Source organism: Pan paniscus, chromosome 3 (assembly GCF_029289425.2).
Source record: "Pan paniscus chromosome 3, NHGRI_mPanPan1-v2.0_pri, whole genome shotgun sequence".
Taxonomy (NCBI): Eukaryota; Metazoa; Chordata; class Mammalia; order Primates; family Hominidae; genus Pan; species Pan paniscus.
Window position 1 is genome coordinate 162,516,631 of NC_073252.2, and position 17,507 is coordinate 162,534,137.

At 38.3% G+C, this 17,507-nt stretch overlaps 1 pseudogene; it reads left to right on the top strand.

Moving 5' to 3' along the window:
- Nucleotides 1-6,003: 6,003 nt before the first annotated feature.
- On the top strand, nucleotides 6,004-10,523 carry LOC100974355 (cysteine and histidine-rich domain-containing protein 1-like; annotated as a pseudogene).
- The last annotated feature ends 6,984 nt before the right edge of the window (nucleotides 10,524-17,507 follow it).

Below are 17,507 nucleotides of genomic sequence, written 5' to 3' on the forward strand. Positions count from 1 at the left end.
CATCTGTGAAATAACTGAAACCCCTTCTGAGGACCTCAACAGAATCGGAATGTTAGAAAAAGTGCTTTTGGGTAGATTTCCAAGGTAAATAAAGATGTGTGACCATTAACTAGACATGGTATATATTTTATTCTGATATCTAAACTTTTATTGTAGTTAATACATGTTAAATAGCCTTAGAAACATTTTTTTCCTGAGAAGATAACTAAAATTTTCTAGGTGTTGTGCATCCCAGGTACTCGGTTAAGTGCTTTCACATTTGACGTGTTATCCAATTTAGTCTTCATAACCCTGTAGGGTGGGTGTTTCACTCTTATTTTACAGGTGGAAAACCCAAGTCTCAGAGAAGGGCAAAAAATAGAAGATTGATAATAATTTCTTAAGATAGACTATGAATAAGGCATGAGCAGATTATCACCAACATCTATAAAGGCAGTCATTTCAAACACAACTAAAATATTTTTCATTTTTCACAAGATCATGACTAACAGAAAGTATCCTTTCTAAGTAGCAGGCTGTTCAGTTCAGAGTAAAGACTGTCACAGCTTTCAGCATCTACTGACGACAGTTCCCATGATTCAATTTCTTAGATCTCTCTGTACTTCTTAGAGGGTAAAGGCTCTATGCCCGGGCTAGACTGTCTGGATTTGAATCCTATCTGTACACTGGAGGTAAATCCTAGTGAAAGACTGGCTTAATTACCTAAGGAAAATTACTCAACATTGGAGTTTGTAGTAGGCCATTAAAAGGCAAACAGGATGATATCCACATTGGTAAGTTTAACTAGAGCCTGACATCATTCTGCAAAATGAAAAGTGAGCCATGTGCATACGGCTGCTCATAAAAGGACTCTCGGGGACAAGATAGACCATTGTCACAGCTTCTTCACCCAGGCAGCATACAGTGTCTCTCAGTGGCAGTCAGTGCTCTTCAGAACATTGGCTGAGTTTCCAGTATGGGCCAACCCTTAATGTGTGAAGTCTTGTGAAACCGACCTTGTGCGTTCTTCTATCTCTCAGCCAGGGGTCAGGGTAGAGGCAACACTGCTCTAGCATAAGTTTGTCTAGTCTCCTTCGGCTACTTCTATGGTATAAATTGTGTTTGCTTCCTACATTTTTCAGTCTTTCTCTTTTGAATCTCAAAACTCTGTTTTGGAAATCAAGAAAATGAAACACAGACTCTTTCTTCTTTTAGTTATTTTTTTTAAGAGACAGAGTCTCACTCTGTTGCCCAGGCTGGAGTGCAGTGGCATGTTCATAGCTCATTGTAGCCTCAACCTCCTGTGCTCCAGCAATCCTCCCATCTCAGCCCCCTGACTACCTGGGACTATAGGCACACACCACCATGCCTGGCTTTTTTTTTTTTTTTAATTTTTGTAGGAACAAGGTCTCTCTATGTTGCCCAAACTGGGTCTCCAACTCCTGGCCTCAGGCAATCCTCCTACCTCAGCCTCCCAAAGTGCTAGGATTACAGGAACAAGCTACTGTGTCCACCCTTTTCTTTTAGTTGCCTTTATGACATTCCCACTTCTTTTTGGAGTAGCAGGGATGCGTCTGATAGCCTCGGGGAAAATAAATTGGGAAAAAGCAGGGCTCAACAAATAATGTCTCAAGATATCATCTCAGTTTGTAACTATATAAAATAGGCTGAAATGTAAGTTTCTGAGGATAGAGTTAATTCTAATCTTATTTATATGGGCAAGAAAAATAAAAGTGTCAGATTCACTCAATTATATACATTTTGCTTGTAGCTGCTCCCTTGCAGTTCCCTTTTTAAAAAATCTCTCCCATCATTCGTACACTCATGCATTCCAAAAGTGCTCTGAAATGAAGGTTTTGGAATTTGCTCTGTGGTAGTAGAAACTCTAGCAATTGAAAGACAGTATCATATCCTTACCTCCACTCTGATCACAATACACACCACCACTGCCCAAAGTTTCTTCCATCTCCCACATCTGTATCAAATAATAGAAAATCTGCTTTATAAACCAAACACAGGCAAGTTCTAAATTCCAATAGACAAAATTATCTCAAATAATTAAATTCACATTATACATGTGAAGAGCGTTCATGTATATAACGGAGTGTTGGAAGTATGTCATAATGCATAAAATATTGTTCACTGCTGTTGGGAATTACTCTACTGCTTACAAGTCATCTTCCTATACAATATTTCGTTAAACACAATAGCTCAATATCTCATTCAAAAGAAGTATTCCAATGGAAAAAAAAATGTTGGTGGCTTGTACTTGTTAGGGAAAGCTGACCTTCTCTCTTATATTGAATGCTCACAAGAGCAAATACACCTGACCTTTCACCCAGTAAATAAGCCACATGCCCAGCTTGGGAAAGTTGGCTGTGGGAGGTTTGCAGAATAATGTAGCCAGTCCTTTACATGCAATCATGTCTCTAGGCATCCCTTTTATCTAGCCCAAATGTTCCCATTATTTCTGTGATGTCATTCACCCAACTGGGCACCTTAATTTTTTCAACAATTTTTCCTATTCAAGTTTCACCAGTGGAGCTGCTCCTATGGGTGACATAGCATGTGGCACACTGAACATCAAGACCTACCCATCCCATTTGCCAGCAGTGGCAGGAATGTCCGTCATACCTGCAAAAGCCAAGTAATCAACAAGTAATTCGGGAGGACCCGCAGTCATTTAGGCAGCGCCCACTTCCATAGGCTTCCATAAAGCAAGACTTGTGAAAACTTTCCTGGAGTCTTAAAAATCTAAATTATTTAAGCAAATAATACTAAAGTAGAAAAAAAAAAGCCTGTAAATCTTTTTGTCAGAATATGGTGTCAACATGGAATCAAGCTTCAGGTCAAGCTAATGATTCTTGCTGAACAATAATGATTGCTCAATAATGATTGTTCAACAATAATGGTTGAACTATTGTTCAGCTAATGATTGCTGAACAATAGTTTACAGCACAACTATGTGGCTGATATGCCAAGACTTACTGGAGTATAAAAACACCTCCATTATTTTCCCTGTGTTATTTTACCATCTCCAGTATCAACGAAGAAAATCACACCAAGTAAGAGATGCTGGATTACAGTATTTCTACAGACATCATCTTATTGAGCCCTGGAAGCCCCAATAACATGAGGTAGATGAGTAAAGTTTAACATATAGCACAGTTCGTGTACAGATCTTGGATAACAAATGGTGATAGGAATGGTAACTGATGAGGAAAAAGATGACGAGGATATAAAGCAAAATGATAGCAAAGGAAAACACAGCATTTCTGTTCCTCTTCACTAAACCAGCCCCCCTACTTCCTTTAAAACTCACTTCAAGGATGGGCGCGGTGGCTCATGCTTGTAATCCCAGCGCTTTGGGAGGCGGAGGCAGGTGGATCACCTGAGGTCAGGAGTTTGAGACCAGCCTGACCAACGTGGTGAAACCCCATCTCTACTAAACATACAAAAATTAGCCGAGCATGGTGGTGGGTGCCTGTAATCTCAGCTACTCAGGAGGCTGAGGCAGGAGAATTGCTGGAACCTGGGAGGCAGAGTTTGCGGTGAGCCAAGATCACACCATTGCACTCCAGCCCAGGCTGACAACAGCAAGACTCCATAAAAAAAAATTTAAAAACTCACCTCAAACAATATCCCTAAACCTAACCAACTTAGATTATCCTTTAATTGTTCATTGCCTCAGTATTCATGTATTCTATTTCTATTCCACCATTTGTACCAGCTATTTTACTTTATAATTTTTTGAAAATTAAATCAGATCTGCATATGTTGGTTTTCTGTCTCTTAGAACAGAAGCTGTGACTAATATTTTTAATGCAATCAATTAAACCTGGCTCAGAGCTCTGTACATCTTGGATGCTGCTTAGTTATTAAATTCAACTTTATAATTATATACACATGAGCACCTATTTAATGTGAATGACAACAGGCTGGAAAATGCAAAGATAAATAAGACATAATGCCTTACCTCACATTCCTGAAACTTAATATTTAGTAGATAAGAGTGACTTGCGAACAGTTAACAAGAATAGATGGTAGGATGCCGTCGTTGCTCATGTAATTAGCTAATCTATGCACTAATTCTAAAAACAACAACAACAACAAAAAGTTTGCTACGGTGATTACAAAAGAAGAGTAATTCATTTACACTTAAAAGAACAGGTAAAACTTTGAAGTGAACAAGGTGAAATGTTTTAGGAGGACAAAATGAGAGGAGAGAGCATCAGACCAAGCCTGAACAAACACATGAAATGCCAAGAGTGCAAATTTCCCTCAGGAAATATCAAGATATATAGCTGTGTACTATGCAAGTGCAGGAAAATGTAATACACGCCTGAAAGTTTAATTGGAGTCATCACAGGAGATGTTGGGGGTCATACTGAATAGTGGACTTTATTCTGTTGGCCACTATTCCCTAAACTATTTTCCAATAAATTCTAGTTTCAAGAGACTATTTTTTATTTAACAGTTGTGTGGTGAGAAATTTTGGGGAAATGGGCATACTATGCTCCCTTCTTGAGAACGTTTTATGCACGTTAGTACAGTAAAGTCTCTGAAAAGTCCAGTGGTAGAGTAATGTATTTAACTCTCAATTTCTCAAGCTCTATGATTCCTGCAATTATTTTCTCCTTCTTTGATGACATCTTTAATGCCTTGTAGATTTGGTCTTCAGGAGAATATTGAGAAAGGAGATATGAAGAAACCCGTCAGGCAGGCTGTTAGGGTGATTCCTTGGTTGAATTTTTTCAAACAAAACAACAGCCTGAAAAATCAAGCTTCATGCACAGATAAGGGAACTTGCATAGGTGGGCTTGCCTAACACATGCCCACGGCTACACAGATAAGAAAGTCTACATGGGTAACCTGCTCAGACATGTCCGCAATGGAAAATTCTATCCCTTAACACATGTGCTGTAAGGGGAACAAAGGAATAATGGAGTAACACAAGCTAAGGGTCTGCATGTGCACTAGGAGGACAGAGTGGAGCTACACAGTTCGCACCTTATGCAAATGAGATGCCCAGCCCTCATTGGTTTTTTATAAAAGCCTTGCATTCAACCATAAAAATGGCAGTGACAACCCTCTTCCAGGTCCCCTCTCCACAGTAGAGAGCTTTCTTCGTTTACTTATTAAACTGTCGCTCCAACTTACCCTTTGTCTACAAGCTCCTTAATTCTCTTGGTCATAAGACAAAAAACTCTGGGTGAAATTCACCTCACAATGAGGGACTGCTACATTGTGGTGCGTTGGCAAGACTGTAACAATATGGCTTGTAATATGCGGCTCTGGGCAAAGAGGATCAATAATTTACCTGGATGTGAGTGACAGGGTCTGGCTCATGTTTAATAAATGTTTGTAGGTTGCCCATTGAAAAAAATAAAAGGAATTTTAAGCAATGTAGAATCATTAATGTGAGAGCCTTGAAACCAAGCCACCAACAAATCATTCCTGCAAGGGGAAAGTAGGATAAGTTAGTATCACTCAATTTTTTATTGTGATAAAATATACATAAGATAAAATTTGTCATTTTAACCATTTTTAAGAGTACAGTTTGGTAGCATTAAATAGATTCACATTTTTGTGCAACTATTGCAAGAATCCATCTCCAGAACTCTTTCATTATTCCAATCTGAAACTCTGTACCCATTAAACACTAACTCTCCTTTCCTCTCTCCTCTCAGGAGCTGGCAGCCACCATTCTACTTTCTGTTTCTATGAATTTGACAGAATTCAAAATTGTAGGTACTTCATGTAAGTGGATTGATACAATGTTTGCACTTCTGTGTCTGGCTTATTTCACTTACCATAATACTTTCAGGACAAGTCAGTTTTAAAAGAAATTACTTAAGGTCCATGAAAGAAAATAAACAGCCACATATTATAACAGGCCCTAGTTAGAATTACTAGTAAAAAGCCAAATAATACAAATGTAAAGCACTAAATGTAAAACACTGAGGGATATAAAGACATTAAGGCTTTCCTCAAGAAGGAAATACTCTCAAATAAAGGGCAGAAATGGAAAGAGCTGAAGATACATCTTCCCCTGGTATGTGATTCCTTGGGAGCTGGTGTCACAGCTTGTCATTTTCTGAAGACTAATCAACGTCAGGCAAGGCCTTCAAAAGGCTTTGCTTATGTTTAAACATCTAGAATATGTCAGACCTCACCAAAGCCATTGAAGCTACTGCAGAAGGTCCACCCTAAACAAGAACATAGACCGAGGATCATGCTTTCATTTGTTCCAAATGGCTACCTTTCAAATCACAAACAGCAAAATGTACCCTGACTAGCACTCAAATATCAAAGGCACAAACATGATTGTTTTGTTGTGTTGCAAAACTCTCGCAGGGAAAGGAACCAGAAAAAGTAAGTGTGCTTGTTGTAAAGAAGGAAAGCTGAGAAAAGAGGAAGCTATTAAGGTATATCTTTTTAAATATTCTCCATGTCTCCCAAAATCATATTATCAAACACAAATCACTTCCCACCTAGACCAATTGCAAGATTGCTCCTAGCTGGCCTCCTACCCTGATCCTAAGACCCTAATTCTCATCACCGAATTCTCCCACACCAAACCATTCTTCACAGGAGTTGCCAAATGATCTTCCCAACTAAAGCATCACCATGGTAATTGTCCTTCTCCAAAATCTCTAATCCTCTAATGGGTCCCCGTTGCCTACCAGTTAAGTTCAACATTCACAGTCCTCCGTCATTAAACCTTTTTTGAGAGACAGATCAAACAGCTGGGAATCAGTCATGCCTTCTCTGCTTCTGGAAAACTCCTTTTAGTGCACATCATAAGTTGCCATTTGTTGTAGATATTTTTATTTGTAGCCTCTTGAGAAGATAGCTGAGTTAAGGGAAAAGCTGTGGAGTCTGCATGCTGACATATTCTACTTCCTACCTGTGTGACCCAGGCCTAGTTGTTTAATTCTCTGTGCCTCAGTTTCCTCAGCAGAAAAATAAGAAAATAACAGTGTCTGTGTCACTGGATGCACATATGGATATGTGAGTTAATATGGATGAAGTGCTTAGAACAGTGTGGACTCTGAGCAGTGCCTAACCTTGTGCTGTCTAGCACAGTATCATACAATACAATATGGACTACTCAACAATGTCTCTGGATGAAAGAATCCATTGAAATTAAAAAATAATGTGGCCAAATGGAAAGGTTCTTGTGTTGAACACAGGAAATTCTATTAAAGTTGAAAATTTCCAAACTCTTTAGGGCTCTCATTGTTAATGATCAATTGTAGAAATAAAATTCTAATTGTCATTTTCTCACTTCTAATAATAAAATTCAGCCAAACGAAAGAAAAAAGAAAGAAAGAGATTGATGGGAAAGAAAGTTAAGTCATCAATAGATGTCTCTTTTGTTCATTCGCCTTCTTATGCAAACACCACCCTGCCTCTTTGCTAATCCTTCCATTACAGAATTTTGAACAACACTCCTCCAAAGATCAATCATTCTGCTTCCTTACCATAAAGTCTTATTATTTCATGAAGACACAATATCCCCCTCAAACTTTTCCAGCAAGAGTGGACACACACCGATGCATTAAACAACAAAAATAAAATAGATTCACATACATGTTGGTGCCGAAATATAGCCAAGCCATCACCTTCCTTTAGTCATTCCTGGCTTTTCTACTTGTTGCTGTTTACTTTTAGGTTTCCATTATGAATTTACACCAACCTCTTCCATCATGGTTTCTCTGTCCACTCACCTCGAGAACCCTCCCTCACCTTTTTGGATTTTATACTGGCTTTCTCCAACCCATTCCTTGCATTTTACTCTTAGGCCTTCATTAATATGTTCAAAACTACCATTTGAACTGGGAAATACAGAAAAGTGATCTGCAGTAAGAAAAGAAGAGTAAAACAGATTCACTGAGGGGACTTCCTGCATCTCCACAGCACTCTAGTTCCTGATTGCCCTCTGGAGACTATGAAGAGCCCCTGCTCTTAGAGTCCCAGGAGATCCTAGTGTCCTTCCCGTTTAATTCAAGTTGGTTCAAATTAAGTTTCTATTATAACAGAACAAATCGTTTTAGGTGTTTTTTTTTAAAACATTTGTCTAAAGTCAGAAAAAGTCACAGCGCTCATGTTAATGTGGTCTTCATTTATGGCATGAAGTAAGTCTCTTACTGTCTCTGCCTCTTTTTTTACTTTAGCAAAATGAGAGACTACATTTAATTTCTTCCCAGAGCTATGGGGAGAACAACTAACCAATCAGCATGCAGTGTCTTGAAGAAGCATAGTGAGCATCCCCAACACGCTGTGGCACAGTATTCTCCTATGCACACTAATGAGTACTGTAACTAGAACGCCTCTCAGTAGCTCTTTAACCTAGGGGGACAACTCCCACTAGTACTGGATTCCAATTGGACTCTGTCTCCTCTAACTCTATGGAAAGAATCCTAGAGGGTTCATGGATTATCTGAGCAACTCAAGCTAAAGACTTGGGTGATTGAACCTAGATTGGGATGTTGAGTGTTAGAGACCCAAGTAATTACATATCCACAGGCTCAACTAACTTGGCAATCATGGTGCCAGCTAGAGTAAACAGCCTATTTTATGTTCTTTCACCAGTCACTTTCTTCTCTCTTATGTTGTTGATGCATCTATTTTCTAATTTTGAACCATAAAGGCTTAATTCTTAATAAGCGTATATTTATTTAGAAACATTTTACAGATGGCCTAATTCTTAAATCCCTTCACTTTCTCTTAAAGAGTAAGCTTTTGTAATATTTCCATCTTGACTGTCTGAAAATAAAATTGGGGTACACCACAACTAACGCTCCTTGCATGGTCTCTCTCCAAATTTGATTGAATGATAATCCAACCCCTTATAAAAATCCAAAGAATCACATACAAAAAAATGAGACTCCATTTGACTTCATAATCGACCAATCAAAATTAAGTTCCCTTTCTCTGATTTATCTTTCAAGGAGGATTTAGCAATCTTGGTAAAAGAGCCACAAACTTAGATTACAACTGATTTGAGAGTCTCCATGTAGCTCCCAAGTAACAAAAATATATGATCTTTGGATATTCACTCTAAAAGGAAAAAATACAATGTAAAAGAATTGGGAGCCATTTCCAGAAGTCAGCAGTCGCCTCAGCTGTCAGACCTGTGCTTGCTACAGGAAGTGGTAAACACAGTGTCTTGTGGTTCCTGGTGTTTGGACCTTGCCTGTAATGGTGGGAAAAGAAAATGTCATTGCCTAGCAATAACCGGGCTGCAGTCAGTGCTTCAATCTAGAGGTCAATTCCAATGACACTTGTTCATCCCACCCAAGTATTCCAGTCTTTGTGATGCATTAGAGGGTTGGTCTAACTGTAAGAGAAGCACAACTGATGTTTCTGATTCCTTATGCATTGCAGGCTGGACAACAGGCTGGACAACATTATTCACTAAACAGAATAGTGAGACGTCACCTGAGCCAGTCAAACCTGAAGTCAAGACTACAGAGAAGAAAGAACTATTTGAATCAAAACCCAAATTTCAGGAGCACATCATTCCAGCCTCTAACCCAGCAGAATCAATAAAAAGGCCAAGTCCAGGTAAACCAATGACAAATTTGGAACTAAAAAGTATCTGCCTGCCTAAAACAAGCATTTGATAAACTGTCATAAGGGAATGAATAAGATAAGAAAGAAGACAGTGAAGAAATCAAGATTGGGACCTCATGTGAAAATGGAGGGTGTTCAAAGACACCTCAGGGTGCACAGAATCTAGAGAAAGCCTGTGTCTATCATTCTGGAGCACCTCTTTTCCATGAGGAGATGAAACTCTGAAACTATTGAAGAAAATAAAAGAAACTTCAGATTTTAATATGTTCTTAGCCCAAGAGGGCTGTGCAAAAAGGATACACATGTAGACCATGGAAAAAAAATGCTGGGAACAAAGTTATTCCATGTAGACATGCCTGGCATCAGGCAAGAGGTCACAATTTCCATAGATGCTAAAAACTCACTTCCAGAACTTAGTTGAGTAGAAGCAAATAGTACGTTATTAAATGCGTACACTGCATTTGAATGTGGCTCATGCCTATGATCCCAGCACTTTGGGAGGCCAAGGCCGGTGGATCACTTGAGCCTAGGAGTTCAAGTCCAGCCTGGCCAACATGACAAAACCCATCTCTACCAAAATACAAAAGTTAGCCAGGTGTAGTGGTGCATGCCTGTAATCCCAGCTAATTGGGAGTCTGAGGCATGAGAATCACTTGAACCTGGGAAGCAGAGGTTGCAGTGACTGAGGTTGCACCACTGTACTCCAGCCTGGGCAACAGAGCAAGACTCTGTCTCAACAACAACATCAACAACAAAAGCAACACATTGTATTTGAAGAAGAGAAGAAATTTCATCAAAATGCAAAATTATGGATTGTGATTGTTGAAAAGTGAAGTTAGGTAGCTATGACTGCAATGCAGACAGAGAGCACAGTAAGAATAGCTGGTCCTATGCAATAGGCACACCTTGAATTGCCTGCAACCAAAAAGCAAGAAAAACAAACAGAAGATATAACAGATTGAGTGACTGAGCTATTGCCTATTTCAGAATTCTTAATAATGTGTGGCAAAGTGGTATCTTGCTGCTGTAATCTTTTGTTTTGTTCTGTTGTTGAATCTGGCATTTCAGGATCAACATCAGGTTCTTAAAAGCCAAAGTCAGTTCACCTTTTTGTGCCTCCCATCGTTCTTTTGAGTTACGTAAGATTGATTATTCATTTCTCCTCGCTGATAGAACCATAGTTGTGTCCTATACTTGGAGAAGCTGGAAAATAGCTCGCCAACATAATTGCAGTATTTCTTAGTATAATATTATGTTAGGCAGAAAAACATTAAGGAACATTTGTTTTTGTCACATCTCTATTATCTCATAATTAGTAAGGCAAGATGAAATGTCAATTTTTAATCCTTTTTTATGGATTTGTATTCCTATAATATATGAGAATCTTTGAGGAAGAGATGAAGCTCTGCATTATTTTTTCTATGTGGGAGGGTTTTTATAGGAGGATTAATTCTGAGGTAGTATAGTAGGTGGTTAAAGGGAAATACATGCACTTATTAACAAATCAGAGTTTGTTTACAACTAATTGAATTTAAAAATTATAGCAATACTTATATTGCTTGCCAAGCAGTATGATTTAAGAGTACAGGAAACAAATAAGAGTAAAAAGCTATCAATTTGTTTAAAATTTACCATTTTATAAGACTAAGAAATAATGTAGAAAAAAACTTTTTCCTAATTAATTGTCTTTCGGTGGTGTTATGGCAAAACTGTAACTTTTTACAGCCTAACCTCTTGTAAAGCCTTTAATTAGTTACATGTAAAAAAAATTATCTACCTCTGGCTTCTTGGATGGAAAACTATATCTATAAAATTGTAGACTTAAAGGTTCATGGAAATACATTATGGTATCGAAAAGTGAAATGGATGAACTTTATGACAACTATGATATATTCAATAAAATAGCTTAATTATTTTTTTAAAAAGGATCTTAATAGGGTTTGAGGTAAAACTCATGCCACTGCTAACTGATGAAGGTTGTATTCCATAAAAACCCTCCCTCCTTTTTCTTATTGATGGATGGCTCCAAAAAATTCTGTCCCTCCAATTTCTCTCATGTATTGTGCCCTCTGTGAGCAGCCATATTTGTTAAAGTTGAAATGTCATGATGATGAATCACAACCAGACCCTCTATTTGGGGCTAGATACCTGAGCCAATCTGTTATTATGTGCAAATTATCTTCTTGCTGGATCTGGAGAGATAAATAAGATGCAATTGCACATGGTTTTATATCCTGTTTTAACTAAACGAACGTATGGCCCAACAAGAATGGGGGTCAGACATCATGGGACTCAATGGAGCCTGTGATTCTGGAAGTAAGCCAGCTAAGGCCCCTCTGAGCCTGCTCCTGCTTTCCTCTGGATTTTTGTATGCACAATGATACCTAGAAAACACTGAACACCGTCTGACTTAAATTCTATTTCATATTTGTTCACGTCATGCTTGAACTCTTAGCCTGGTCCTTATCTCTTCAAATTTGCCTGCATCTAACTCCAAAGATGATTCTTTGAGTTCATTTCAGACGATGCCATTTTAGTCTCCAGCAGGAGCCCTGGGGGAACTCACCATGTCTAATTTATCTTCAGTGAATATCAAATCATATTCACCACATAAAGGTTAGGATGACTTTATCAGTTTTATTAAAGCTGTAAATTTTCCTTTTAAAACCTGCCAAAGCCTATGTTTCTAGAATCCTCTAACAACAAATTAACTTTTTTTCCCTTCTTTCTCTGCTTAGTCCTTCAGCCAGTCTGACCAATGGGATACTCCATGTAGAGCATGTGTGAAAATTGTCCTGTAATTCAAGACAGCAGAGTGGTATTTCTGTTCTTCTACCTGGATTCACACTTGGCACAGTGTTGTAGCTCAGAAAGAAAAACTGCACATCTAAGAACCACAGTTCCAGGCAAGGTGTTGGAGGCTTTGGTCTTACAGACATGAAAAAGCTGCTTTGAATCGCTTAACGTTTTCTACTTAGGAACCCCAAACTTGTGCCTTCTGTTCTCGCTCCTTGTTAAGGCCTCCTTCTAAAGCCTCTGTGTAACATGATCTCAGCCCTCCCGAGCCTAGATTCCCCCATTGCCTCACTCCTCCCACTGCCCTCACTATGCCTTGTGGGAGCCTCTCCAGAGGACACTTTCTCCTGAATGCAGAATGTACCTTCACATCTTTCAACTTTTGCTCTGAATATTCCATCCAACTACATTCTCTTTGTCTTCTTTATCATCTGTTGAAATCCTATAGATCTTTTAGGGACCAGGCTGAATTCACATGCTTCATTCCCCTCCAATGCATCTAATCACCTTTCCTCCTTTCTCCATACCTTTTAGCACTTTGCATCCCTTTTCCTTGTCTATCTCTCTCTCTACTTTGAATGCTCATGATCATCCTGATACCCCCAGCACCTGTCTCTGTCTTTCCAGTACTAGGCATAGCAAACAAATTGCTTAAAATGCTCACATTAGGCTGGGCACGGTGGCTCATGCCTGTAATCCAAGCACTTTGAAAGCCAAGGCAGGTGGATCATCTGAGGTCAGGAGTTCGAGACCAGCCTGATCAACATGGCGAAATCCTGTCTCTACTAAATACAAAAAATTAGCCAGGCATGGTGGCGCATGCCTGTAATCCCAGCTACTTGGGAGGCTAAGGCAGGAGAATCACTTGAACCTGGAATGTGGAGGTTGCAGTGAGCAGAGATTGTGCCATTGCACTCCAGCCTGGATAACAAGAGCAAAACTCAGACTCAAAAAAAAAAAAAAGAAGAAGAAGAAGCAGCTCACATTAGAAATAAAAAGAAAGAGATGATGAGTTACAAGGTGAGGCATAGAATTTACATATGGATTATGGAGCTGAAAAAGAGATGGAAGTCAAGAAGTTTGGTGCATGTTCTAGGAATAAACCAAATACCAGTGGCTGTATCACAATAATGTCTTGAGGCTTCTCCACCCAGATGACACTCAAAGACTTAATATTTTATTTATTCAATTAGCCAACTAGTAACCTTTGGCAAGTTGAGGCCATTTTATAAAACCTGAACAATATGTTCATCGAATCTTTGTAATTAGGAAACTATACTTCTAAAACCAAAATAAAACTCAGAAGACTCACTCACTGTTGCATTTTCCAACATTACTAAGGAAGTAAGAAAGAAAATCACTGATAACGATGGAAATGTTGGTCATGGAGAAAATTCCTTCTTTTTTCCCAGTCATGAATGACAACCCTGAGCACAAAGATCATGGAATCTGTGTATTTCCTTAGCACCTAGAGTACTACCTGAGACATGACAGGTCTTAAGTATATGTAGAATAAATGTTTTAGGAGAAAAATTGATAAACTGTTGTTCTTAATTAAGTGTGGGTGGCAAGGCAGAGAGAGAAGTGTAGAGCAACCACCAGTTTGGAGCTGGAACAGCAGAGTGGATGTTGGAGCTGTTGATTAAAGGCATTCGTAGCAGAAAAAGCATGGGTTCTACAGGAAAGACTGTTGGTTTGGCTTTAGATATGTATTGAACTTATGAGAACTTTGATCCCAATAGAGATGTCTATTAGCTAATTGATTACTCAGGTCAGGAGCTTAGGAGACAGGTGGCAACCAGAAATTAAGGCATAGTTCCATGGTTGCAGACTGCTAGCTCACAGGCTTGTCTAGCCAGCACAACATATTTAAATTTTTGTGTCACTTGAAAACTTTAACAAGCAAGAAGTCTCAACATAAAATTCCAGATTTTCAGCTTCTCTTTAAAAAGCTGAAGATCTAGTAAAGTTATACCTACCTTCCCTCAAGCTAGCAAAGAGCGAGAACTGAGAAGTGGCTGTCCCCTTACATGGAAATGTCCCCTCAGTCACCATAGAACCTTCATTTCATGTTGTTTTCCCCATGCCAAGGGTTCCAGGTACCATTGCCATCCTGTTTGTGTGGTTATTCTTAGAGGAGAGCTAAGAAAAATGAAATCTTTCTCTATCACATCTATCGAAAGTGGGAAAATTAAAACTACCGAGACTAGAAAAAAAATTCTTATACTTATCTAACATCTTTGTTGTGTTGCCAATCTAGCTTCTAAAGGCATTCGACATTGTGACCTCTGACATAGTTTCAAGAGTTGTTTGAGTTACTGTCGTGATATTCAGCTTTGAGTTTCATTGCCCAGAACCTCAGCAGCAGACGGTTCTCTCTCAGAAGAATACAGTGGTCTTGAGGTCAAGTTCTGTTCTTCATTCAGCATTTTCCTTGATGCCATTGCCAACCATTTTTACATCCTTGTTTAAGCTGGTAGTTTATTCACAATAAAATTATATATATTGATGTTTTTCTGATTATATCAATGATGAATGCAGGTTAAACTGTTACTTGCTGGGGTAAATAAGGAAGCAGTAACAGTGAGCTAAAATTAGGTCATGCTTATTTTAGTAACTATAGGACTTGTGAACCTGTAAGAAATGTCACCTCTCTATGTGGCACAGACCTGTTTACAGAATTCTAAAACCCCTTAGATCAGTCTTCATTGCCTACTCCCAACCTTGATTCTTAGATACTTAAATAATAATAACACCTTCTTCTAGAATCCTAAAATAAACTATCCTACCATTCTGGAAAAATAAATTTTAAAAGCCTCCTTGAGTTTAAGAATGAAGCACATCTTGCATAAGGAGGAAGCACCAAATAGCTTTGTTTAATAGATACGAACAAACAACTTACTCTACTTGGGTTCAAGACTATAATTCTGCTGCGAACTTGCTATCAGTCCTTGGATAAACTAATTAACCTTTCTAAACCTTTCTATAAAATGGGGGTTAAATAATAGCTGAATAATCTACCTCTTAGAACTGGGGGAGCTAATATGTAAAGTTCTTTATAAAAGCATATGACATTTTTCAAATTTTGATTGTCATTTCGTTTTCTGGAGATAACAAATGACATATGTTGAATCTACTTTGTGTTCAAGCCAACCTTTCGTCAGCTTCCCTTTGGTTTATTAATACTACTTTTATTGTTGAACTAAAACAGAGGCTTTTCTTGGGTGTTTGATAAGAAAATATTACCAAGAAAGTTGTTTTTACATTGAACCATTCTTTCAAATGGTCACTTTTTTAGCTTCCCCTTGTTATCTCTTAATACTGACTTTACATCTAGTATTTTGATTATTTTCCTAAAAAGTCTTCCCTTCAGAGGCTGGGAGCTAGTGCAGCTCACTAAAAGATTAAAAATAACTAACACTGCAAATAAAGTTCTGTGCTGTCACCCAGGTGCTAGGAATTGGAATTGCAATGGTGCCCCCTTGCGAGGATGTTCTGTCAATGCACCTCGCAGACGAATGGAGGCGATGTGTTTTTAGAGGGGGATATTCTCAGCACTAATTTGATGTAGATGAATTCTGCGGCTCTTTATAAACGTAAGAAGCTCCCAGGTATGGCAGACGTTGACCACAATTCTCTTAACTTAGACAACAATGCAATTAGAAGTGGACTTTTATTATAGTATTTCTGGAGTTTTCTTTGTACTCGACTGTGTCTGTAATTGGTTGCCAGGAAACGAAGTTTTTAAAATTATATTTCAATTTGAATTTCAATTAACTTTAATAAATACATATATATGAATCCTCACTTGTCTACATGTTAGAGGGAATAATAGGCACTAATAACTATTACTTGTCCACCAAGTACAAAGCAATGGACTTCATATAAGTTTTTAAAAATATAATTTGTTATATCTATTAGATATTAACTTCCCATTTCACTTAAAAAGAAACTGAAATTCAAAGAGGTTATTCAAATTCATGTAATAGTAAGTGACAAAGCTGGAAATCAATAAGTCTTTGAGTCCTGTTAATTAAAGCAATAAAAAATATATATAAATGTGTATATGTGTATCTACTATATAGATAGTCCTCAAAAAATTTGTCATCTAAAAAGTGATAGTAAATTAAAAATCCCAGCACATCGTGTTGATTGATGTGTATAAGGTACTTTGGAAGCACTTGACCCAGACTGAGGAAACCAGGGATGGCTTCTTGCTAGAGATGACACTTGAGTTCAGATAGCAAGGATGAGGAGGAGTTCTGCGGGTAAAGTAGGAAGAAGGTAGGTTGCTCCTTTCTCAGGCTAAAGCCCAGATCTGTTCTATTCTGTGATTAGTACGATGAGGTGCAGGCCCATCTAATAAACAAAAATATGAGTCTTTTCTAAAGGATCAAAATTTGTTTCTCTCTTACATGAGAGAAATCCAGTGATGGATAATCTATGACTGTTCTGGAAGATCTGTGGTGTTGTTAGGAACCAGCCTCCTATCTTTCTATCGCACTACCCACATTTAAGACTTCAAGTCTAAGGGCTCCTGAAAGGTATGGAGCTCCAACCGCCACCTCCCCTGTTCAGTCCTTAGGAGGAGGAAAGGAAAGTGGCACAAAAAGAACACCCCCCCAACACCAAGTCTACAACCATTTTGATGTCTTCTCCTGAGTTGCAAGCAGTACATCCACTGTCATATTGTTGGCCAAAGTACAGATATATGGCTATACCCAGTTGCAGGGGTGGCTAGAACTGTCTTTTATTGTATGCTGCAATATGTACTATTAAAAAGTAGGAAGAAGAAAAAGGAAGAGAATAAATGAATAGGCTAGCAGCTTCCCCCAGACTCCAAATCCCACGCTTCTACACACTAGTATTGTCCCAGGTAAAATTTTTTAGGTAATTAATAAAAGAGAATAAATGAATCACAGCAAATAAATGTCAAAGAAGAAGAAATATTTTTCAATGATCAAATGAGATATCACAACAAGAAAAACTTAGAATATGTTTGTATTTGTCTCTCTCCCAAACAATAAGAGCAACATTGAATACCTGGAGTATATCTGCCTAAAAAATAATGTCTCAAACTTAGACATTCATTAGTAAACAAGAGGTCCTTCATTATCCAATTTGAGAAAGTATCTAAGTAAATTATTAAA